Source organism: Musca autumnalis, unplaced genomic scaffold (assembly GCF_047663935.1).
Source record: "Musca autumnalis isolate F117 unplaced genomic scaffold, ASM4766393v1 scaffold_2, whole genome shotgun sequence".
Taxonomy (NCBI): domain Eukaryota; kingdom Metazoa; phylum Arthropoda; class Insecta; order Diptera; family Muscidae; genus Musca; species Musca autumnalis.
Window position 1 is genome coordinate 70,524,618 of NW_027411755.1, and position 25,412 is coordinate 70,550,029.

General features: G+C 36.6%; 1 protein-coding gene across 1 annotated transcript in view; it reads right to left on the minus strand.

Moving 5' to 3' along the window:
- Window positions 1–25,412, minus strand: part of LOC141394063 (uncharacterized) — a 917,654-nt gene that overhangs the window by 264,849 nt on the left and 627,393 nt on the right. The gene's annotated exons all lie outside the window — the stretch shown is intronic.

Here is a 25,412-nt window from a genome sequence, read left to right on the forward strand (position 1 = left end):
AGCCATGTCAATGATTTTGAAATTTGTGTACAACAAATAATTGATGTTGATCAAAAATATTTCAGTCAAAATAAAAATACTAGAAATAGAATTTTCCACTAAATAAATTCCCTATTTAATTTATTTTCGCAAAATATGCATTTCTTTCGAAACTTACATACACAAATGTAAAAAAACAAATATTGTTTTTTCCATTTGATCCAACTTTATGAAAGAAAACAATAAAAATAAAAACCGAATCAAATATTTCTGTTTAGGAATGTAGTTTTATTCATGGTGTAGTAATACAAGGTATAAGAGACAATCAGTTGGTTTATATTTTTTATAAACTATATGTCAGAGTTTATTAGGTTCTACCAAGAATATTCCAAAATTTAAAAAAAAAATAGAATTCTAATCTGCTTTATACAGCGCCGCATAAGAAATAAACGAATGTATCACATTATATATACAGTAAATTCGAAGCCAATAAAGATTAAATTTTAATTTTTTTTATTTTTTTCATCAACATTTTTCTGAACTATTTTTGAACGACCCTAGCATTCAAATATTGTCATTGACAGTTTTGTTCTCATAAAAGCATGTTGTTGTTGTGAAATTGTTAGTTGTTGTAATTCATGCAAACGCTTTATTTAGAAAAAAATAATTTCAAAACTGAAATATATTTCTGAAAATAGAATATCATCAACTATTCTTATGCATAACTACAACCCCGTGAAACAGTCAAGTTTTATTGGAATTTAATTTTATTTTTGCTGAAAGTTTGTGTGTGAGGAATTTGGCTGTAGTTGAGATTGTTTCATTAAGAGAAAATTCCTTCTGTGATAGATCACAGAAAAAATTTTCTATAGAAAATTCCTTCTGTGATAGATCACAAAAAAAAATTCTATAGAAAATTCCTTCTGTGATAGATCACAAAAAAAAAATAATTTCTATAGAAAATTCCTTCTGTGATAGATCACGGAAAAAAATAATTTCTATAGAAAAATCCTTCTGTGAGAGATCACAGAAACAAAATTTTCTATAGAAAATTCCTTCTGTGACAGATCACAGAAACAAAACTTTCTATAGAAAATTGCATCTGTGATAGATCACAGAAAAAAATTTCCTGTGATAGATAACAGAAAAATTTTTCTATAGAAAATTGCATGTGTGATAGATCACAGAAAAAAATTTCTATAGAAAATTGCATGTGTGATAGATCACAGAAAAAATTTTCTATAGAAAATTGCATGTGTGATAGATCACAGAAAAAATTTTCTATAGAAAATTGCATGTGTGATAGATCACAGAAAAAATTTTCTATAGAAAATTGCATGTGTGATAGATCACAGAAAAAATTTTCTATAGAAAATTGCATGTGTGATAGATCACAGAAAAAATTTTCTATAGAAAATTGCATGTGTGATAGATCACAGAAAAAATTTTCTATAGAAAATTGCATGTGTGATAGATCATAGAAAAAATTTTCTATAGAAAATTCCTTCTGTGATAGGTCACAGAAAAAAATTGTCTATAGAAAATTCCTTCTGTGATAGGTCACAGAAAAAAATTGTCTATAGAAAATTCCTTCTGTGATAGGTCACAGAAAAAAATTGTCTATAGAAAATTCCTTCTGTGATAGGTCACAGAAAAAAATTGTCTATAGAAAATTCCTTCTGTGATAGGTCACAGAAAAAATTTTCTTTAGAAAATTCCTTCTGTGATAGGTCACAGAAAAAATTTTCTATAGAAAATTCCTTCTGTGATAGGTCACAGAAAAAATGTTCTATAGAAAATTCCTTCTGTGATAGGTCACAGAAAAAATGTTCTATAGAAAATTCCTTCTGTGATAGGTCACAGAAAAAATGTTCTATAGAAAATTCCTTCTGTGATAGGTCACAGAAAAAATGTTCTATAGAAAATTCCTTCTGTGATAGGTCACAGAAAAAATGTTCTATAGAAAATTCCTTCTGTGATAGGTCACAGAAAAAATGTTCTATAGAAAATTCCTTCTGTGATAGGTCACAGAAAAAATGTTCTATAGAAAATTCCTTCTGTGATAGGTCACAGAAAAAATGTTCTATAGAAAATTCCTTCTGTGATAGGTCACAGAAAAAATGTTCTATAGAAAATTCCTTCTGTGATAGGTCACAGAAAAAATGTTCTATAGAAAATTCCTTCTGTGATAGGTCACAGAAAAAATGTTCTATAGAAAATTCCTTCTGTGATAGGTCACAGAAAAAATGTTCTATAGAAAATTCCTTCTGTGATAGGTCACAGAAAAAATGTTCTATAGAAAATTCCTTCTGTGATAGGTCACAGAAAAAATTTTCTATAGAAAATTCCTTCTGTGATAGGTCACAGAAAAAATTTTCTATAGAAAATTCCTTCTGTGATAGGTCACAGAAAAACTGTTCTATAGATAATTCCTTCTGTGATAGGTCACAGAAAAAATTTTCTATAGAAAATTCCTTCTGTGATAGGTCACAGAAAAAATTTTCTATAGAAAATTCCTTCTGTGATAGGTCACAGAAAAAATTTTCTATAGAAAATTCCTTCTGTGGTAGGTCACAGAAAAAATTTTCTATAGAAAATTCCTTCTGTGATAGGTCACAGAAAAAATTTTCTATAGAAAATTCCTTCTGTGATAGGTCACAGAAAAAATTTTCTATAGAAAATTGCATCTGTGATAGATCACAGAAAAAATTTTCTATAGAAAATTGCATCTGTGATAGATCACAGAAAAAATTTTCTATAGAAAATTGCATCTGTGATAGATCACAGAAAAAATTTTCTATAGAAAATTGCATGTGTGATAGATCACAGAAAAAATTTTCTATAGAAAATTGCATGTGTGATAGATCATAGAAAAAATTTTCTATAGAAAATTGCATCTGTGATAGATCACAGAAAAAATTTTCTATAGAAAATTGCATCTGTGATAGATCACAGAAAAAATTTTCTATAGAAAATTGCATGTGTGATAGATCACAGAAAAAATTTTCTATAGAAAATTGCATGTGTGATAGATCACAGAAAAAATTTTCTATAGAAAATTGCATGTGTGATAGATCACAGAAAAAATTTTCTATAGAAAATTGCATGTGTGATAGATCATAGAAAAAATTTTCTATAGAAAATTGCATGTGTGATAGATCATAGAAAAAATTTTCTATAGAAAATTGCATGTGTGATAGATCACAGAAAAAATTTTCTATAGAAAATTGCATGTGTGATAGATCACAGAAAAAATTTTCTATAGAAAATTGCATGTGTGATAGATCACAGAAAAATTTTTCTATAGAAAATTGCATCTGTTATAGATCACAGAAAAAATTTTCTATAGAAAATTGCATCTGTGATAGATCACAGAAAAAATTTTCTATAGAAAATTGCATCTGTGATAGATCACAGAAAAAATTTTCTATAGAAAATTGCATCTGTGATAGATCACAGAAAAAATTTTCTATAGAAAATTGCATCTGTGATAGATCACAGAAAAAATTTTCTATAGAAAATTGCATCTGTGATAGATCACAGAAAAAATTTTCTATAGAAAATTGCATCTGTGGTAGATCACAGAAAAAATTTTCTATAGAAAATTGCATCTGTGATAGATCACAGAAAAAATTTTCTATAGAAAATTGCATCTGTGATAGATCACAGAAAAAATTTTCTATAGAAAATTGCATCTGTGATAGATCACAGAAAAAATTTTCTATAGAAAATTGCATCTGTGATAGATCACAGAAAAAATTTTCTATAGAAAATTGCATCTGTGATAGATCACAGAAAAAATTTTCTATAGAAAATTGCATCTGTGATAGATCACAGAAAAAATTTTCTATAGAAAATTGCATCTGTGATAGATCACAGAAAAAATTTTCTATAGAAAATTGCATCTGTGATAGATCACAGAAAAAATTTTCTATAGAAAATTGCATCTGTGATAGATCACAGAAAAAATTTTCTATAGAAAATTGCATCTGTGATAGATCACAGAAAAAATTTTCTATAGAAAATTGCATCTGTGATAGATCACAGAAAAAATTTTCTATAGAAAATTGCATCTGTGATAGATCACAGAAAAAATTTTCTATAGAAAATTGCATCTGTGATAGATCACAGAAAAAATTTTCTATAGAAAATTGCATCTGTGATAGATCACAGAAAAAATTTTCTATAGAAAATTGCATCTGTGATAGATCACAGAAAAAATTTTCTATAGAAAATTGCATCTGTGATAGATCACAGAAAAAATTTTCTATAGAAAATTGCATCTGTGATAGATCTTACTTACTTACTTAGTTGGCCCATTACAGAACATTTGTTCCATAGACCGAACTAAGAAAAGATCTCCATTCCTCTCTGTTTTTTTCGCTTGACTTTTTGGAATACCGCGCCTTTCCATTTCTTCATCCACTTGTTTGCTCCATCGAAGCGTAGGCCTACCGATTCTGCGTGCACTGCCATGTGGCATGTATTCATACGCCTTTTTAGCGGGTTCATCATCGCTCATTCTCATGATATGGCCTAGCCAACGCAATCGTTGCATCTCTATACGTTTATCTATATTCATGTCTTTGTATAGCTTATATAGCTCGTGGTTCATACGACGTCGATATTCACCGTCAACGCAAATCGGCCCGTAGATCTTTCGAAGAATTTTCCTCTCAAACACACCAAGCACTGCCTTATCTGCTTGCGCAAGTACCCATGCTTCGGAGCCATACTTTAGCACGGGTAGTATCAGCGTTTTGTATAGTGTTATTTTTGTTTGACGAGATATGGCTTTGTTTTTAAATTGCTTACTTAGACCATAGTAGCATCTGTTGGCCAACACAATTCTTCTTCTTATTTCACAACTGATGTTGATTGTTGTGTTTATGGCAGTGCCGAGGTAGACGAAGTCTTTAACTACCTCAAAATTGTAGGTAGCAACTTCCACAGTTGGTCCGAGCTCTATGGACGCTTTGCGCGTCGATACCATCAATTTGGTCTTTTCGCCGTTTACCGCCAGACCCACTTTCGCAGATTCTGCTTCGACCTTCCTAAAGGTATCAGTTACTTCCTTTACTGATCGTCCCATGATGTCTATGTCATCAGCATAGGCAAGTAACATGTGGCTATTGGTGTAAATTGTGCCATTTCTTTTGACATTTGCATCTCGTATTACCTTTTCCAGCAAAATGTTGAATAGGTCACACGAAAGGCTGTCTCCTTGCCTTTTTTGGTACAAAACCTTTTTTGGTACAAAATTCTTCGGAGAGGTTCTTTCCAATTTTAACTGAGGACCTAGTATCAGTTAAAGTCATCTTACAAAGCCGGATGAGCTTTGCGGGGATACCAAATTCAGACATTGCGTGGAATACCTTTGAACGTAGTGGGCTGTCGAAGGCTGCTTTCTAGTCGACGAAAAGGTGGTAAGTGTCGATCTGCATCTCTTGGGTCTTCTCGGGGAATTGCCGCAGGGTAAATATCTGGTCAATGGTGGACTTGCCAGGTCAAAAGGCTCATTGGTATGGCCCAATTATCTCGTTGACCATAGGCTTTATTCGTTCGCACAATATCCCTGACACGATCTTGTAGGCAATCGGGTGTAGACTTATGCCCCTATAGTTAGAGCATACAGTCTTATCTCATTTCTTATGGATGGGGCACAGGATACTCAGGTTCCAATCGTCGGCTACTCGTTCTTCCTGCCAGGTGGTGCTAACTAGCTGATGAATACACCTTATCAGCGTGTCGCCTCCGGTTTTGAACAGCTCGGCTGGTAAGCCATCGCCTCCTGCTGCCTTATTATTCTTCAGCCGGTAGAGTTGGGCAATCTTGTTCGATTGAACGATCCGGATCCCTATCTCGTTCAATGGACACCGGTAATTTCTTTGACAAAACTGCGTATACTTAATTTCACACATTGGTTTTTATGACGTTACTCATTCGTCTTTGAACGAGAACTGTGTTACGGATCGTTCAATTGAACGAGATTGCCCAACTCTATCAGCCGGTTCATTGCTGTCTTTACCTCATCTTGGCTGGGCGGTATACATTCAATACCATCTTCTGGGATTAGATCTGTGGTATCTTCGTCCTATTCGCTGGATACCAACAGGTTTGAAAAATGCTCTTTCCATATCCTGACAACGCTATCTGTATCAGTTACCAAATTACCTTGCTGGTCTCTACAGGAGGAGGTGCCTGTACCAAAGCCATCAGTTTGATGCTTCACTCTTTGGTAGAATTTTCGGACTTCATTCTAGCTCCTGTACATCTCGATTATTTTCACACTCCCGCTTTTACATCTCTCTCCTTTTCCTGGGCAAAAGACGTTTCTCCTCTCTCCTTTTCTCCTGATATCTCTCTCGTGCGCTACGCGTTGCTACGGTTTGTATAGTAGCCCTATATCAGCGATGCTCGCCCTCATACTTAAAAGTGTAAACAAACCACACGTATTCTCTCTTTATTTTTGATTTACCATTGTTTAGCAATGGAAAGAGTATCTTACCACTACTAATACACCAACTTTTCTGAGCATCAATGCCCTATATGCCGCATTTTTCTCTTCGGTAGCAGCACGACACTCCATGGATTCCTTGGTGGAGGTCTCTGTTATCCAATTATGGATTTTGCGGCTGTTTGCATGGAGTGGGCAATACTTTGCCATTGCGCTGATATATTTTTGCTTGCTTTGAGCGCACATCCAACACGCTCGATGAATATCTTCCATCTATCACAACGTGATAACATTGATTTCTTTTTTTCTGATCTGGAGACAGCCAGGTGCCCTTATGGATGTCGAGATGTTTAAATCTGGTGCTGCTAACTACCATGTTTTTTGCCGCTGCGAAGTCTATCAGCCTCATGCCATTGTCAGATGTTTTTGTGGAGACTGAGTTTTCCGACTGTGGGGCCAAACATATTTTCCTTTCCAATTTTGGCATTAAAATCGCCTAGAATGTCATGGCAGCTATAATACAGTGCGCCACCTTTAGGTGTTGTTGTGACGCCTTTCCCGTTCCATCGTATTTCCTCTATGGCAGTAATGTCGGCCTTGTACTTTTCAAGTAAATCTGCCAATGCGTAAACTGCACCTTTTCTGTAAAGTGTGCTAACATTCCAGGTGCAGATCCGCAGATCATGGTCTTTAAAACTTTTGGGGGGTCGTCAACTTTAAAGGGATTTGTTTTTCTTTTTTTCTGTTTTTTCATAGTAGGCTGCTTTTTCTAGGGCAGGGTTAGTAACCCGGCGCTCAAACCCAAGTTTTTAACGTTCTTATGGGTGAACACGCGGCACATGTTAGCTCACTACCTTAAGCGACTGTTAAAGTCAGCTCCCCAGGTGACACCACGGGGAGATTAGTGTCCACTTGAGATGAGAAAGGGACCAAGATAAATCCTGGACTTAAAGCCGGTCAGGACCGTTCCTTGGTATCTCTCATCCCTTACGTCACCCAGAATTTTTTTTCTATAGAAAATTCCATCTGTGATAGATCATAGAAAAAAAATTCTATAGAAAATTACATCTGTGATAGATATCACAGAAAAAGTTTTCTATAGACAATTCCATCTCTGATAGATATCACAGAAAAATTTTTCTATAGAAAATTCCATCTGTAATAGACATCGCAGAAAACAATTTCTATAGGAAATTCCATCTGTGATAGATCACAGAACAATCTTTCTATAGAAATTTGCATCTGTGATAGATCACAGAAAAAAATTCTATAGAAAATTCCATTTGTGATAGATCATAGAAAAACATTTCCATATCAAATTGCTAATATAGATTTCCAAGAGTTTTCTATAAAAATGTCACAGCAAAAATGTTTCTATAGATTTTTTTCTGTGAACTACAGAAGAAATTTTCTAAAAAAAATCCTTTGTATATTACAGAGTGAATAAACACAGAAAAAAATTCTATAGAATTTTTTCTACAAATAGTTTCCTTCTCTATCACAGAAAACTTTTTCACATTTAGGTTTTTCGACTTTAATAAAAATTTTTCCTTGATTATGTTTTGCTTGCTCTCCGATTTACTTACTTAGCTGGCCTTTTATAGAACATTTGTTCCATAAGCCGAACTAAGAAAAAATCTCCAATCCTCTCTGTTTGCTGCTGTATTTTCCCAATCTGGGATATGTAGCTTTGTGATATCTCGTTTCACTTGTTCGCTCCAACGAAGCTTTGGCCTTCCAGATCTGCGAGAACCTCCATGCGGCCCGTATTTATACGCCTTTTTAGCGGGTTCATCATCACTCATTCTTATAACATGGCCTAGCCATCGCAATCGTTGTATCTCGATTCGTTCAACTATATTGATGTCATTGTATAGTTGATACAGCTCGATGTTCATACGACGCCGATATTCGCCGTCAACACAGATTGGCCCGTAGATCTTTCGAAGAATTTTTCTCTCAAACACACAAAGCACTGCCTTATCTGCTTGAGCAAGTACCCATGCTTCGGAACCATACATTAGCACGGGTAGTATCAGTGTTTTGTACAGTGTTATTTTTGTTTGACGAGAGGTGGCTTTATTCCTAAACTGCTTACTCAGCCCAAAGTAGCATCTGTTAGCCAACACTATTCTTCTTCGTATTTCACAACTGATGTTATTTGTTGTGTTTATGGCGGTGCCGAGGTAGACGAAGTCCTTTACTACCTCAAAATTATAGGTACCAACATTCACAGATGGTGCGGTGTTTATGGATATATTACGCGTCGATACCATCAACTTGGTTTTTACGCCGTTTACTGCCAGACCAACTTTAGCAGATTCTCTTTCGACTTTTGCAAAGGTGTCAGTTACTTCCTTTACCGATCGACCCATGATGTCAATGTCGTCGGCATAAGCCAGTAACATGTGGCTGTTCGTGTATATCGTTCCATTTCTTTCGCGTCTCGTATGACCTTTTCCAGTAGGATGTTAAATAGATCACACGACAGGCCGTCTCCTTGTCTGAAACCTCTTTTGGTAGTAAACTCTTCGGAGAGGTTCTTTCCAATTTTAACTGAGGATCTCGTCTCAGTTAATGTCATTCTACAAAGTCGAATGAGCTTTGCAGGAATACCAAAATCAGACATGGCTTGGAACACCTTTGAACGTATAGGGCTGTCGAATGCTGCTTTATAATCGACGAAAAGATGGAAGGTGTCGATCTGCATTTCTTGGGTCTTTTCCAGGATTTGTCTCAAGGTAAATATCTGGTCAATGGTGGATTTGCCAGGTCTAAAGCCGCACTGATAGGGTCCAATAATTTCATTGACCATAGGCTTTAGTCTCTCACACAATATGCCAGATACTATCTTATATGCAATAGGGAGCAGACTTATGCCCCTATAATTGGAGCACACAGTTTTATCACCCTTCTTGTGGACTGGACATAGGATGCTCACGTTCCAATCGTCGGGTACGCGTTCTTCCTGCCAGATGGTGCTAACTAGCTGATGCATACACCTTATCAGCGTGTCGCCTCCGGTTTTGAACAGCTCGGCTGGTAGGCCATCTGCTCCTGCCGCCTTATTATTCTTCAGCCGGTTTATTGCTGTCCTTACCTCATCTTGGCTGGGCGGTATACATTCAATACCATCATCTGGGATTGGATTTGTGGTATCTTCGCCGTCTTCACTGCTATCGGATACCAACAGTTTGGAAAAATGTTCTTTCCATATCCTGAGCACACTATCTGTATCAGTTACCAAATTACCTTGTTGATCTCTACAGGAGGATATTCCTGTACCAAAGCCATCAGTTTGATGCTTCACTCTTTGGTAGAATTTTCGAACTTCGTTCTGTCTCCTGTACATCTCCATTTGTTCACACTCCCTCTTTTCCATTTCTCTCTTTTTCCTGCGGAAAAGACGTTTCTCCTCTCTCCTTTTCTCCCGATACCTCTCTCGTGCGCTACGCGTTGCTACTGATTGTAAAGTAGCCCTATATGCCGCATTTTTTTCTTCGGTAGCAGCACGGCACTCCTGGTCATACCACGGATTCTTTGGTGGAGGTCTCTGGTATCCAAGTACTGATTTTGCGGCTGTTTGCATGGAGTGGGCAATATTTTGCCATTGTGCTGATATGTTATCGGGACGAGAAGCGCTATCATTAAGCAATTGGGTCAGTTGAGTGGAATATGCTGTGGCTATCTGTTGTGTTTGCAGCTTGGCGATGTCCAACTTTCGTGTTGTGTCTGTCCGTGCTTTATTTGCAACGTTTAGACGGGTACGTACCTTTGCTGCAACGAGGTAATGGTCCGAATCTATGTTTGCTCCTCGGAACGATCGTACATCCAACACGCTCGATGAATGTCTTCCATCTATCACAACGTGATCAATTTGATTTATTGTTCTTTGGTCTGGAGACAGCCAAGTGCCCTTATGAATATCGAGATGCTTAAATCTGGTACTGCTAACTACCATGTTTTTTGCCGCTGCGAAGTCTATCAGCCTCATTCCATTGTCTGATGTTTCACTATGTAGACTGAATTTCCCAACTGTTTGTCCAAAGATATTCTCCTTTCCAATTTTGGCATTAAAATCGCCTAGAACAATTTTAATGTCATGGGCAGGACAACGGTCATATGTTTCTTCTAAGCTCTCGTAGAATATATCTTTGGTCTGTTCGTCCTTGTCTTCGGTTGGGGCATGAGCGCAGATAAAGCTGATGTTGAAGAATTTTGCTTTAAATCGAATTGTAGCAAGTCTTTCATTCACTGGGGTGAAGCTGGAGACCAGATGTTTTAACCTCCGACCAACTACAAAACCGCAACCAAACTCATGCTTTGTTTCATGGCAGCTATAATACAGTGCGTCACCTTTAGGTGTTGTTGTGACATCTTTCCCAGTCCATCGTATTTCCTGTATGGCAGTAATATCGGCTTTGTACTTTCCAAGTACGTCTGCCAATGCGAAGACTGCACCTTCTCTATAAAGAGTGCGAACATTCCAGGTGCAGATTCGCAGATCATGGTCCTTAAAACGTTTGCGGGCTTCGTCAACTTTAGAGGGGTTTGTTTTTCTTTTCTTTCGTTTTTTCATAGTAGGCTGTTTTTTTTTCTAGGGGAGGGTTACTAACCCGACGCCCAAACCCAAGTTTTTAACGTTCTTATGGGTGAACGCGCGGCACATGTTAGCTCACTACCTTTAACGGGTGTTAAAGGCAGTTCCCCAGGTGACACCACGGGGAGGTCAGTGTCCACTTGAGATGAAAGAGGGACCAAGATAAATCCTGGGCTTTGCCATGTTAAAACCGGTCAGGACCGTTCCTTGGTATCTTTCATCCCCTACGTCACCCCGATTTGGTCTGTGTATTTACACAGACAACTTTATTTGTCATGTTCTTTGTAACTAGTTTTTATTCGACCAGACACTTTTTTTACGATTGCTCGGGATGTAACGAATGACCTCACAAAGCCATCAGCAATTGATTGTGTTTTATTGTTTACGTTTATGTTTGAATGTTGTCCAAATCTTCCTACACAAACATACACAAAGTAGATTGGCTTGTGTATCCAAATGGAATTTCATAGTTCTCTCCCACATTTTTATTACAATATGTTATTGTCGTTGTTGTTGTTGTTGTTGCTGTTTTTTATGTTGTTTGTCCACAACTGTAATGGCTTGGAGTGATAACTAGCCAAGCCATCCGATGACAATTGGGTTTATCAAAGTAAACGGTAGATATGAAATATGTATGAGATATCAAATACCAACAACAGCAAGAAGGAGAAGAAAAACATTGAATATCGATTTGTCCAATTGTCATTGGCAATTTTAGGCACGTATTCGATATTATTATATTTCAACATAGAGATCAGATAATATGCCAGCTATTTTTATATTGGACAAGGGATAGTACTTTTTTGGTCTTTGTGTATAAATAATAAAATACTCCATCCATTAAATACAGTTAAAGGTTGTCTTTTGGGAATGGTATTTAGGAACATGGGTACATTTTTCTTATTAAAATATTTACAGAATAAATAAGTATTTTTCATTCTGGAAATGTGTTGAAGAAAATTTTAATTATTTGTGAAATATTGAAATGAAATAATATACTTTTAATGCTAATTTCCCATGCCAAATAAACTCTCTTTTATAGACTGGAAAATTGTGGAAGTACATTAATGCGTATGAGAGATTCAAGTACAGTACTGCGTATGATTCATATTATTTTATTTAGTACAGTATTGCGTATGATTAACATAGAATGTTTATATTTCAATAAAGAAAAATTATATTTTTTAAATAATTTAAAAAATATTAGTGATGTTAAATATAAGTGGCGTTCGATTTGCACAAGGGTTTATATTTGTTAGCTATACCCTAAATAATGATTTTAGACCCCAAGTATGTTTGGACGATATTCGTTTCAGACAATTTAGAGTCGATTTAGCAATGTCCGTCCGTCTGTCTGTCCGTCTGTCTGGCTGGTGCGCAGGAATCAACCGATTCGAACCAAATTATGGGTATCGTAATATTTTGTCCAAGCTTAGTTTAAGTTCGAAGATGGGCCATATCGGTCCACTCTTTCGGGTACCTCACCCACAAGAGTTCTATTTTTTCTGTAAAATGGTGTGAACGATAACTCTCGAAGGGAACAATCGATTTGCACATCGTATTATTCCTTCCTTCATGCACATCGTATTATATCAGTCCACTGCTTCGGGTACCTCCCGCACAAAATTCGGATAAAGTGAAGTTTAAGAGCACCTCGCGGATCGTTTTGAATTCTTTTCAGTAGGTTGTCCTTGCGGCTCCCTTTACGACGGTATAATTTTTTTCGGGCGCAAGTCCATACTTCCTGAGATAATGGCCCAGAAGCTCCAAGAAACCCTGACGGCACCAACCAAAATGGCAAATCCGCAAGATAATTCTAGCAGGGAGTTTCTGGTTGGTGCAGACTTTGCACATAGTATTATTTCATCCAGTCATGTATCAGGTTGGAATAAAGGTTATTCGGTCCACTCCTTTGGGTACCTCCCGCACAAAATTCGGATAAAGTGAAGTTTAAGAGCTTCTCTCGGATCGTTTTGAATTTTTTTCGGTACGTTTTCCTTGTGACTCCTCTTACGACAGTACAATTTTTTCTTGCGCAAGTCCATACTTCCTGAGATATTGGCCTAAAAGATCCAAAAAACCCTGACGGCACCAACCAAAATGACAAATCCTCAAGATACTTCTCGCAGGGAGTTTCTAATTGATCCAAACTTTGCACATCGTATTATTTCATCCAGTCATGTATCAGGTTGGAATATGGACTATATCGGACCACTCTTTCGGGTACCTCCCACACAAAATTAGGATAGATTGAAGTTTAAGAGCTCTTCTCGGATCGTTTTGAATTTTTTTTTAGCAGGTTGTCCTTGCGGCTATCCTTACGATGGTACAATTTTTTCCGCGCAAGTCCATACTTCCTGAGATATTGGCCTAAAAACTCCAAGAAACCCTGACGGCACAAGCCAAAATGGCAAATCTACAAGATAAATTTCGCAGGGTGTTTTTGATTGGTGCAGACTTTGCACATCGTATTATTTTATCCAGTCATGTATCAGGTTGTAATATGGTCTACATCGGTCCACTCCTTCGGGTACTTTCCGCATAAATTACGGTAAAATGAAGTTAAACCTCCTCTTTGATCGTATTGATTCTTTTTTCAGTAGGTTGTCCTATTTACCCATATACAACGGTAGAATATTTGCCGGAGCAAGTCCATACTTCCTGAGATAATGGCCCAAAAGCTCCAAAAACCCTGCCAGAACATACTAAAATGCTTATTGCGCAAGATAACTCAAGAAAAATTTCTTCCAAACTTAGTTTAACGTTATTTAATATGTATTTCGAGTTCTCTATGAATCAGAAATTTTCTTTCTAAAAATTGTTTGCATACGTCGATGATTTGGTATTGCCCCACATTACAGTACCTACAGATTCCATGTATTTTAATGCAAATTCCTGATTATTGTGATTTTTTCAGTGGCTAAGGGTATATCTTCGTCAGCACAGCTGACTGATACTTTCTTACTTGTTTTGTATAAAAATAGTTACGAAGAAGACCTCAGCAATACTCTTTTTGTCTTTAATTTGGGTATCTTGAAAGGATAGCACCATTACCTATACTTATGTTACAATAAAGAATTTGTGTCCTGTTTTCACTTTGTTAGCTTCAAATTTTCTGTAAACATCCTTAAAAATGTTTCCAAAATTAACACGTTTCGTTTTTATTTAGCTTTATTCAACTTATTTCCAGTTTATCCAAAAAAATGAAAGTTATGTTAAAATTTCCCTAGTATATATAGACTTTTTGACTTTATTTTTGGCCAACTATGCCCACACCCCTTTTTGCACAACCATAAATTGCAAAATGAAATTCTATCCGAAAAATGAATAGTTTGCACGAATTTTTTGTTGGTCTTCTGCTCTTTATTGTCTACAGTTAAAGTCAAACAAACCATGGTTCATTTAGGTCCTTTGACTTTTGCCAACAAAATATGTTCGTGCTTAAATAGAACATCCCATCATAACCACCTACAACACAACTTTTAGTATTTCCTTTTGTTTTTTATTTGTTTGTGTGTTTTTGTTGAACACGTAAGCCTGTCAAAAAACTATCATATTTCAGTTATTTTTAGGTTTATTTATTTGGAATTATAACTAAAGGAGAGGAATTTATTACAAATGTTATGGGTGTAGGATGAGAAGAGAGAACATACACATACAAATATGTGTGTGTGGACGTAAAATTAAGCTCCACATTGTTTTAATTTTGTTTTGGAGTGAAAATGTGTAAGTTGAAGTAAAAGTTCGCAGTACTTCAAAGCACCCATATGGGCGCTGAATTAAAGCAAATTGAATTGTATCCATAGTGTATATAGCAATGTTTGGGTGTGTATAACCAAATTGCCAAATTACATTTAAATACACCCACAAATATTACGTTTATATCGTATATCTGTATGTATATGGGAACGTACGAAGTCTAACAAATTCTGGTTCTGTTACCACAAATATGATTATAATGTTTATTGGGAAAAGAAATGTACTTCCGCAAAGGATAGATATACGCATTATAGTATAATTGAGAATATTACTGCCATTAAGATACTTTATGTAATGTATAACATACATAATACAAACTGAAGAACATCATCAATTTAATTTTCAATGTTAAATATATTCTTTCGGAAATTAAATTAATAATTCAAAAGTTATAGAAAACTGCTTATACATTGTGGCAACAATTATACGCCACCTTTTCCTACCCGAAAGAAAAGAGGAAGTCTTCTTTCATACAAATTAGTACAAACCCATTTAATATTTATCTTAAAGATATAGGACCTCCTATATAATGCCAAATCCTAATTGCGTTTCTAACGACATCACCAGAGAAAAGCAGAGTTTGGTGCGGCTGAATTGGTAAGGAAATGTTCCCTGAATTACACGTTTTTGGCACAGAGCATTCAGTGTTCAAATGGGCGTGCATACCATGACATCCAATACATAAGGGGAAGAGTTTTATTTATCTAGTCATAGTTCACTGTCGTAGTTCCTAAACGTATGAGTGATTTCGTGCTAATGGACGTATGACGTCACTCATTCTCGATTGAACTAGGTAATTCTAACCAGATCTTCGGAGTCGAGCTAATAAAATTTTTTCCAATTTTTTTACGACTCAGACTTGAACGTCGTGTCCGAAATGGACTTCGAAAATAAATTCTAAATATGAAATAAAATGTTACATCTTCTAAATTGTTTTTGCTGTATCTTAAATCGAAAATATCAAAAAGCGTGTTAGAAATTTTAATCTATCACTTTGAAAAGTATACAAGTAAAGCCTACGTTAAGTTCAGCTGGGGCCAAATTTTGTATATACTTCCCCGGCAGAGAACCTTTAATCTTTCAAAATATGTCATGCTGGGGAGACTATAAAAACTTGGATCTAGTTATGGTATTGCAATAATGTAAACGATCTGTGATACATTGGATTCTTCACCAAATTATTTTCCAAATTTGAAAAAGAAATTACCTTAAAGCGTTATTTTGAGTTCTACAGAAAATCGGAAATGCCCAAATGGGCATAAATTAAAACCTTATGGTGAAGATGAAAGAAGCCACGGACCCTAATTTAATGTCGATTTTATCCTAAGTTTTGAGCTTAAATACAAAAGAACTAATACCATGAGTTCTCATCCTTCCTCAGCATAAAACTATTTGAAATGGGCATAATATTTCACAGACTTTTGATCTGATTTATGAGTAAACAGCTGTATTCAGGGACAATTGCCAAACTAAATTAAAGAAATAAAAAAGAAGAAGGAACGCCAAACGAAACAACTGGAAACTATTTTGTAAACAGTGGGAAAGCGTAAAAGTTTTCTCAGAAATCGAAAATTTTAAGTCTAACACCCATACACAAACCGAGCTACTGGATAACCGGGCCCTGAGAAACTGGATAAAACATATGCTAAGGAATAAATGGATAAACTGTGCCCTACATGAGTAACAAAAAAAAAAAAAAAAAAAAAAAACAAAGTTGGCCAAAGAATGCCTATTAATGATCCATTGTGCTCTTAAACCAACTTTAAATGAAATAAGCTTACACCTGAGAAGTTTTTGCGGATTCTGAAACAGCAATGTTCATAGATGAGAAACTCCCTCGTCGTCTGACTACGAAACTCCACCGCAGTCCCCTCGACAACAATAGCACACGCAGTCTTTAACACCAGCCGTTGTTGTCCCAGCCCCAGAGAATGCATCCTTTTTGCAATTTAATTGCAATGGACTCCGAGGTAAGATCGAGGAAATAGTATATTTCATGAGTCGGAAGAACATCAAGGTCGCGGTGGTGCAAGAAACCAAGCTGAACGACAACCACAGCTTAGAGCATTGGTTACAATGTGCTTAGGAAAGATCGCACCAGAAGTGGAGGTGGGGGATTAGCTTTCCTATTGCAAAAGTCTGTCCAATACAGACCTACATCGCTTGAGGCTGTCTCTAATGACCCGTACATGGAATGTATGGGGGTTTGGAACTGCCGAGATAGAGTTGCTGAACGTATACATCCCGCCGAGAAATAGTTGTATCTCAGATTATAGGCCTGACATTAGCCCGCTCTTGGAAGGTCATAATCGTCTGGTCCTGGGGGACTTTAATGCGTATCATGAGATGTGGCATTCGGCCCTCGGAAACGACCAGAGAGGTACAGCGCTGGCCGAGCAGATTGATAGCTATACGTTTTGCACGGTCAATGAGAACGCCCCTACCAGAATTAGAGGGGAGTGTCACAGTTCGCCGGACATAACCATAGTGTCACCTGGTCTGACAAATGACGTTACCTGGCAACCCGTCATTTCCCTTGGATCAGACCATCTCCCCATAATTGTCTCCATTAGCAGACCACCCGACTTCATCACCTCTGAGTGCGCACATTCATCAATCATAAGAAAGCTGATTGGCCGTGTTTCAGAGAATTACCCAATCCTTCTGATGTTCGCGAAGCGGAAATGACGTTCCGAGACATCATCACTGCTGCAGCCGTATCCCTGCTGGTCTGTGAGAGATTGAACAACTATTTAACCGATCTTACCACCTTTTTCCATTCGATTCCCGCCACAAAATCTACAGCCACTCTGTTCGCCACATGGACAGTTTGGACGTGAGTTGAATGTCGTGGTCGACGGTAGCAGAATTCCGACCACAAACTGCTCTAAAAAGTTAGGGGTCACATTCGACACTACATTCACGTCGTGCGCACAAGCCACAGCTATCTGCGACAAGCTGAAAAGTAGGAACAAGGTCCTCAAGTCCCTAGCCGGCAGCACTTGGGGTGCAGATAAAGAAACCTTGTTGACCACATATAACGCTATAGGTCTATGGTAAGCTATGCGGCCCTAGTCTGGTCCCCGAGATTATTTGATACGCATTGGAAAAAGATTCAAACTTGCCAGAATGCCGCCCTGAGAACAGCAACAGGGTGCCTCCTCAAATCTTCAGTGGACCATCTAAATGAGAAGGCAAAGATTCTTCCAGTAAAGCAATACAATGAGATGCTTTCGTTGCAGTACATGTTACCGTGTGAGCCATCCCAATCACCATCTTGTGGGTAGGCCCGACACATTCAGGCAGATCAGGAAGGATATCCATGCTCTAGAGGGAGAGGTCCAACTATACAGGAGAGAACCCCTAGATCAACAAGCATATCAAGCAGGTTTGAATAGCATTCACACGGACGCAGTTGCCAAGGCCTTAAGCAATTATAGTGTGAATAATGTACTCGGAGTACATCTATCGCAGCTGAGGAGCGTCAGCTGCCACGACAAGAGCCAGATTGAACAGAGGAACGAACATACAAACATAATAAAAAACATTTTTACAACAACAACAATAGATGAGAAAAATCTAAAACCAAGAAAAAATACCTAGAGGGATTTTTAAATAAATCGCGGTCAAAGTTCACATTTTTAGGATTATTTTAGGTTTTCGCGATTTTGCTTGGAAACCGCAAGTCCTATGGAAATGGGGCTAAAGAAAATTTTCTAGCTGTGAAAATTCTCTAGAGGATTAACTAGGTTTTAACATTTTTTGAGATATATGTAGGAGTTCAGGGACTGGATTTTTGTTCTATGAAAAATTGAAATGAAAAATATTTCCTTTATAATTTTTTTCATTTGACAGTTTTTTTCCTTTATAAAAGTTTCCATTTCACATTTTTATAGAAACAGAATTGAGCCCCAGGTCACATACTTAGTTTTTTTTTATATTTTCACTAGCTGACCCGGTTCCGCGTTGCTGTCCCGTCGTTTTGGATTTCCGTGTAAGCCTTTGTAATCTATTTACAATTTATCAGTTGATCACTCTAGATTTTCGAACCGCATTGTTGGCCCGTCGTTTTTGTGATCAATGCACATAATCGGTGTTGTACTGTATTCTAAAATGTGGAATTGATCGCGCTTTCCCACCTATTGGAGCCCCGGTTAAAAGCGTTTTTATAGTCACGCTTACTAAAATTACGGATATTATCTACAATTATACATTTTCGAAAAATTTGGTTGACCGCGATATTCCATTTCCGAGATGACCATTCAAGATCAAGACAGTAAAAATCATATTATTGCAAACGTTTTTTAAACAAAACGTTCAAAAATAACTTTAATTTCACGATTTCTTAAAAAATTTTGTGGGGGAGGTACCCTGGTCACTCCACTGACCACTATAAAAAGTAGTTAAAAACCTATTCTCAGACCTACAAACTCCACATACAAAATTTCATCAAATTCGGTCCAGCCGTTTCGGAGGAGTTCAAAGCCGAACACCGTGACAGGAGAATTTTATATATATATAGATGATTTGTTTGAAAACGGTAAGTCTTATCGAAATAGGACTAGAGAAAATCCTATAGCTAAAAAAATTCTATGCAAAAGTGGTTTTCGTAATTTTTCCTAGGTTGTACCGTTTTAAGATATATAAGTTTAAGTTGGGAAATTGCAGTCATGACATTGTTTTATAAGGAGACCATACAGTCAATTTGAACTTCTATGTCTCAAAAATGGTAAAACCTACGAAAATATCATAATGGATAATCTTGTAGAGAATTTTCACTGCTACAAACATTTTTTTAGTTCCATTTTGCGGTTTCCCAGCAAAATCGTAATAATCTAAAAAATCCCCTAAAAATGTGAATTTTGACCGCGATTTATTCAAAAAGCGCTCCGGCGATTTTTGTTTGTTTTTTGATTTATCTTATCTATGAACATTGTATTTTTAGAATCAGCAAAAACTTCCCAGTTGTACGCTCCTTTCATTTAAAGTTGGTTCAAGAGCACCGTGGACCTTAATCAACAAGGGATTTGTACCAGTCTGATATGCAGATCACGTTATAATACTTATAGAATGTATTAAATCTGCTTTGTAGCATCGATAGAGGTCTTAATTGGAAATTATGTCTATTAACTAGAAAAACCAAATTGGGTACTTTTGAGGAACCAGTTTTCCTAGAAAGACAAAAATCATTTCTCGAAACGTCCACTGATGTCAGTCAACCTGTAGAAGGGCTATAGACTCAAAATGAGTTTTTAATCCTAGGATGAAGCACTGGTTATACAGACAAAAAGAGAATTAATTAAAAATAAATGTGGGCAAGAATAAATAAATATAAAATATTTCAAAAAATCCAAAGAATGTTTTGCTTAAGTATTAGCGGGGCTATGAGGACTACACCAAAGAAGGCTTTGGAAACAATTTTGTTTGTCCACCCACTAGAAATTCAGGTAAGGTATGAAGTAGCCATAGCAGCTATAGTACTTAAATCGATGAGAGAGAGGATCAAAAGAGATCACCAAACATACCACCAAAACATACTACGGGTCACAACGGGTTAGTCAATAGACCAGACCGTATACCTGAAAAAAGTGAAGACCCTTTATGAGGATTTTTAATACCAGAGAGAGACAAGTGGATCGATGGAATCATAACACAACTGCCAAGTGGAAGCTGCGGGTATACAGATGGGGCTGCGCTAAAGTAAAGGACCGTACTTGGTCCCCATATCATAGATCCACAAACAAGAACCTCCCTCCTACTACAAGATTATAACTCGATCCTTCAGAAGATACTCGAACCTTCAGAGTGTCTGAACTGGTTTAACGCAAACACAAAGCCACTCATTATTTACAACCTAACTGATAGTAGAGCAGCTATTAACGCTAAAACAAACAAGCCTACTAAGCCTTTAAAAGTGGCGAGTCCAGAGCTACAGGCATAGCCCAAGAATGCTCAAATATCCATTTAAAATATTGAAGATAAAAAAAATCAAAAATCCAAACCAAACAGTGAATGCAGGGCATGCGGAGAGGACTACAAAACGTTGGAACATTATTTCTGTCATAGTCCTGCCTTCGCGACTCTGAGAACCCAACTCCTAGGAAACGAAACAATTCAAGAACTCACCCCGTTTACCCTGGTTTAAAAATTTAAGAGATTATGCCAATGACACAGATTTTCTAAAATTACGAAATTTGGTTTTTAGAAATTCTTGTGGTCTTTGTTATGATGCTATAATTTTATTCTCCACATTTCTGTATATTATTACTAGACCCAAATGGAATCTTAAAATCTGCCGACGGAATAGATAGACCCACTGTTTATGGTACCTACCCCACAAATGCCTAAAAATTTACTTTGGAAACTTCGTAAATGCCTTTTGTTTTTTATTTTCGACTGATCCCCTTTATTTGCTTCTTTGATGAATTAAATCTGATTTACCCAACATCTTAGCACTAAGGTTCAGAGCGTAGTCAAATTTAGATTTTCGAAGCGAAAGTTTTCAACTACAAGTCCAGCCACAATGTGTAGCTGCGATAATTCTGAAGCTGGTATTATTATGGGCGAAATTATTCACCGTTGAAAATATGATGTTATCCTGTTGGTGTTTTATTCCTTCTACCTTATTAGTATATCCACCAAAAAAACGATATAATAGCTACAAAACATATCCCACTCCTTTCCAAAAAGTAGTACTGGGGCGTATACATTGTGGCAGTCATCATACGCTCTGTTGTGCGTTTGTTTATCAAATTAAAAAGCAAAGACATTTATACCTCTTCTCAAGCTTTATTTTCAAATTCTATGTAATATGATATATTTCCCCGAAAAAAGTGACAAGTCTTAGAAAATAGAACGTGACCTTATCACATTCATTTTCTTTACACTTTCATTATTCATATAATAACTTTGTGATGATATGTTCAGCTATGCGGAACAGTTTTTATCCTTATGTCCAATGGTTATCAAAGAAAATATTATCCCCCAATGGTCTGAAGCGCAGCAGCTTTATAAAGGATGAAAGAGAAACTAATTTATAGCAGAAGCAAAATCTATCTCGTTTATTATTTACACATTTCTCTTTCGTTTCAAATCATTTTTTGTTTGGAATTTGGGAACCAAATGGCATTGAATAGAACATTTGAAAAAATTGTATTCATTTGAGAACTGCAAGCAATTCAACTTTAACGTTACTGTTATCATTGTTAATATTTAATAATGTTAGTGTAGCTAGTTTTACCCCTTTTTTGCACATTACAAATAAACTTCTTGGGGATATGTTGTTTTTTTCGTCTTCTTCCTATTTCATGAATTTTGGTGTCGTCAGCGTTATGTATGATATCCTGTATCCTCCTTTGCAATGAACAAAATTGCTGTTGATGTTTTTTTATTTTAGTTTTATGCTATTGTACTCAGGACATGCTGACACTATGTTGACAGTAGCAGCGACAGTGGCATAAGGTCACGAATTTCATTAGTTTCGCAGTTTTGTATACGTTTTGTGTTTTCTCTCTCTTGAACCCCCGTACTAACCCGGATATAACATAGTCTTGTTTACCACCCATTCATTCATTCATCCAAACGTCCGTCTGCCCTCATTTCTTTGATGTTTGTTACTAAAACTTCCCCTGAACACAGGCACATACGCACACACACTTGCAGAAAAATGCGATAAAACACAAAGAGAATACCATCCGCTAGTAATAACAACTACAATTGTACTAATAATCATAGTAACAATAATAATGTTAAACACAACAGAAAAAATGTTAAAGACGAAGAACAAAAACAAATTTGCTAAATAACAACCTATTCTATAGTTCTACTACCAGCCACCATTATTCTCTAAGCAATCCAATCCAATATTATGGCATGGTACTCTATTGCCCTATATTTATCCAGTTTAGGTTTTCTCGCTTGTTATGCCATTGTTTTGCCCTACAAATACCAATACTCATGGATTTATCTTACACGTGTACACACAAACACCCATCAACATATCCTTTAAGCTTATAATGGGGGAATTGTTGCTGTTGCTCCTGCCATTGATGACGGTTGTGGCGGTAGTGGTGGTGATGGAGTCGCCGTCGTCGCTATTGTTGTTTTTACTATTGTTGTTGTTTTATATCTGCTCAACATCTAGTCAAAAGGTTATGTACGCTTTCACTGCTGGTACTTGTTGGTATTTGAAAAATTATTGATCAAACATTAAAGGAGAATAGGATTTTGATACAGACACACACCGATACACAGATACAAACAATGTTTTGGTAGTTGGTGATTCGGTACAAACAAAAAAGGATTGCCAAGTGTTTAAAATGCAAACATAAAATGATTTATATTGATAGAAAATATATTAATGATACAGAAATTGATGAATGATTTAACAGTGAAGTTTTTAGAAAATAAGTAAAGAAGAATCGGTCGCTTCTGTCGACAGCTAAACACCCTCAGCCCAGGACTGAAACACAGCAGCGCACAGTGGATCCACCCATTGGCCAAAAATAAAAAAATGAATGTCAAAATTTTGGTACAACATCTGGCAAATCTGACAGCTATGACATGGACCTTTTTAAAAATATATTCATTTTTGTTTTATTCGAACGCGATCGTCTTAAGAATAGCTTGAAAAGTCGGAACATTTGACTAATATTTTTTTGTTGTGAGTACAACAAATATTTTAAGTGCAAGTAAATATATTCATAATATCGCGAAACTAATACGTATATCAAAATTATATAGTGGATTTTGAAGGAGGAGGTAATAGCTTAATTTTCATTAAAAAATAGCGTTTTAGCGTGTTGTGGAATTCTAGTTAGCTGCATACTTTCTTAGTGTATTTTGTACTGCCAATTCGATCATATACTTAAATTTGACCTAAGGTTTTAGTAATGATGCCCACCAGTGCCCACCTCGGGAATAATTTTCCAAGAGTAGCTCATGGGTTTAAGATTATTCGGTATTAAAATCAGCTGCCATCTAGTGCCAGACTATAAATGGTGGGCCGCCGACTAAAGCTGCCCTAGAATAGTTTTCTATGGATATATTGGCGTATAACTCTGTTATCTGACCACGTACATTAACATAATTGGTTTCAGTGGCTAGATGAAAAAATCTTCTTTCAAATTTGTCTTACGTTGGCGGTACGTGCCTTCCAGGAAGAACGCGATAAGATCTATATTAAAAATTTTACGAATTTTCAGACAAAAATGTTGATTTTTTTAATCCGCTAAATTGGATGAAGATTGTTTTGTTTTGGAGATTGTTTTGTTTCCCCAAGCCTATTTTTGCATCATAAGATAATCGGGACCTTTGTTCATGTCATTTTGTATTAACATCATAAAACAATTCTTACCGTATACCCCCTCCCGAGGGGAAAGGGGGGGGGAGAATGTTACGCTCGTGGTTTCTTAAAACACTCTTCGCAGCAGCACAAAGCTGTAACCAGCGCTTTGGCTTGATATTTAAACGGGAAATATTTTTGGCCACTTTCTTCATATAAGTGGATCCACTGTGCAGCGGTGGATTTAAATGTATAATGAGCAGAACCTTAAATTAAAAAAGTAAATGGCGTTTTTGTAGGAGACAAAAAAAATTGTAATCAGTCGTATAATGAATGAAGAATACTACTTGGGCCGGGTTTTCAGAACCTTCTGGTTATTACCAAAGGTAGTAAGTATGGAGCACAAAATTATAGTGATGTAACTAAGGCCACAAAGACAATTAACATTTTTACTACAAGAGGTATGATATATATAATGAATTGTCCCTAAATATTGGATACTTGAACCTGTGCCTTTTAATAGGAAAGGATCCTTAGAAGAGCCCTTTCAAAAGAGTCCTCAGGTGCACCCTATATATAGAGAAGGGTCCTTGGGAGCACATTTTTATAGAAAACTGTCATTTGAAGCAGCCTTAATATATATAAGAAAAGGATCCTTAGATGACCTTTTCCATAGGAAGTAGTCCTTCAAAGCACCCTTTCTATATGTAGAGGTCCAAAGCAACACATTTTCTATAGAAAAGGTTCCTTAGAAGCACCTTTTCTACGGGAAAAGGACCCATTCTTATAGAAAGGGTGCTTTTAAGGACCCTTTGTTACAGAAAGGGTTCATCTAAGGACCCCTTGTTACAGAAAGGGTTCATCTAAGGACTCCTTGTTACTTATAGTGTGCTTCTAAGGACCCTTTGTTACAGAAACGGTGCTTCTAAGGGCACCTTGTTACAGAAACGGTGCTTCTAAAGACACCTTGTTACAGAAACGGTGCTTTTAAAAATCCTTTGTTACATAAAGGGTGCTTCTAAGGTGCCTTTGTTGCAGAGAAGTTTCTTCTGAGAACCCTTTGTTACAGAAACAATGCTTCGAAGGACCCTTTGTTACATAAACGGTGCTTCCAAGGACCCTTCGTTCCAGAAAGGGCTCTTGCGAAGGCCCTTTGTTGAAGAAAGGGTGCTTCTAAGGACCATTTCATACAGAAAGGGTACGTCTAAGAACCATTTCTTACAGGAATGGTGCTTCTTAGGTGCTCCCAAGGAAACGGCGCTTCTAAGGACACTTTGTTATAGAAAGGGTGCTTTTAAGGAAACGGCGCTTATAAGGACACTTTGTTAAAGAAA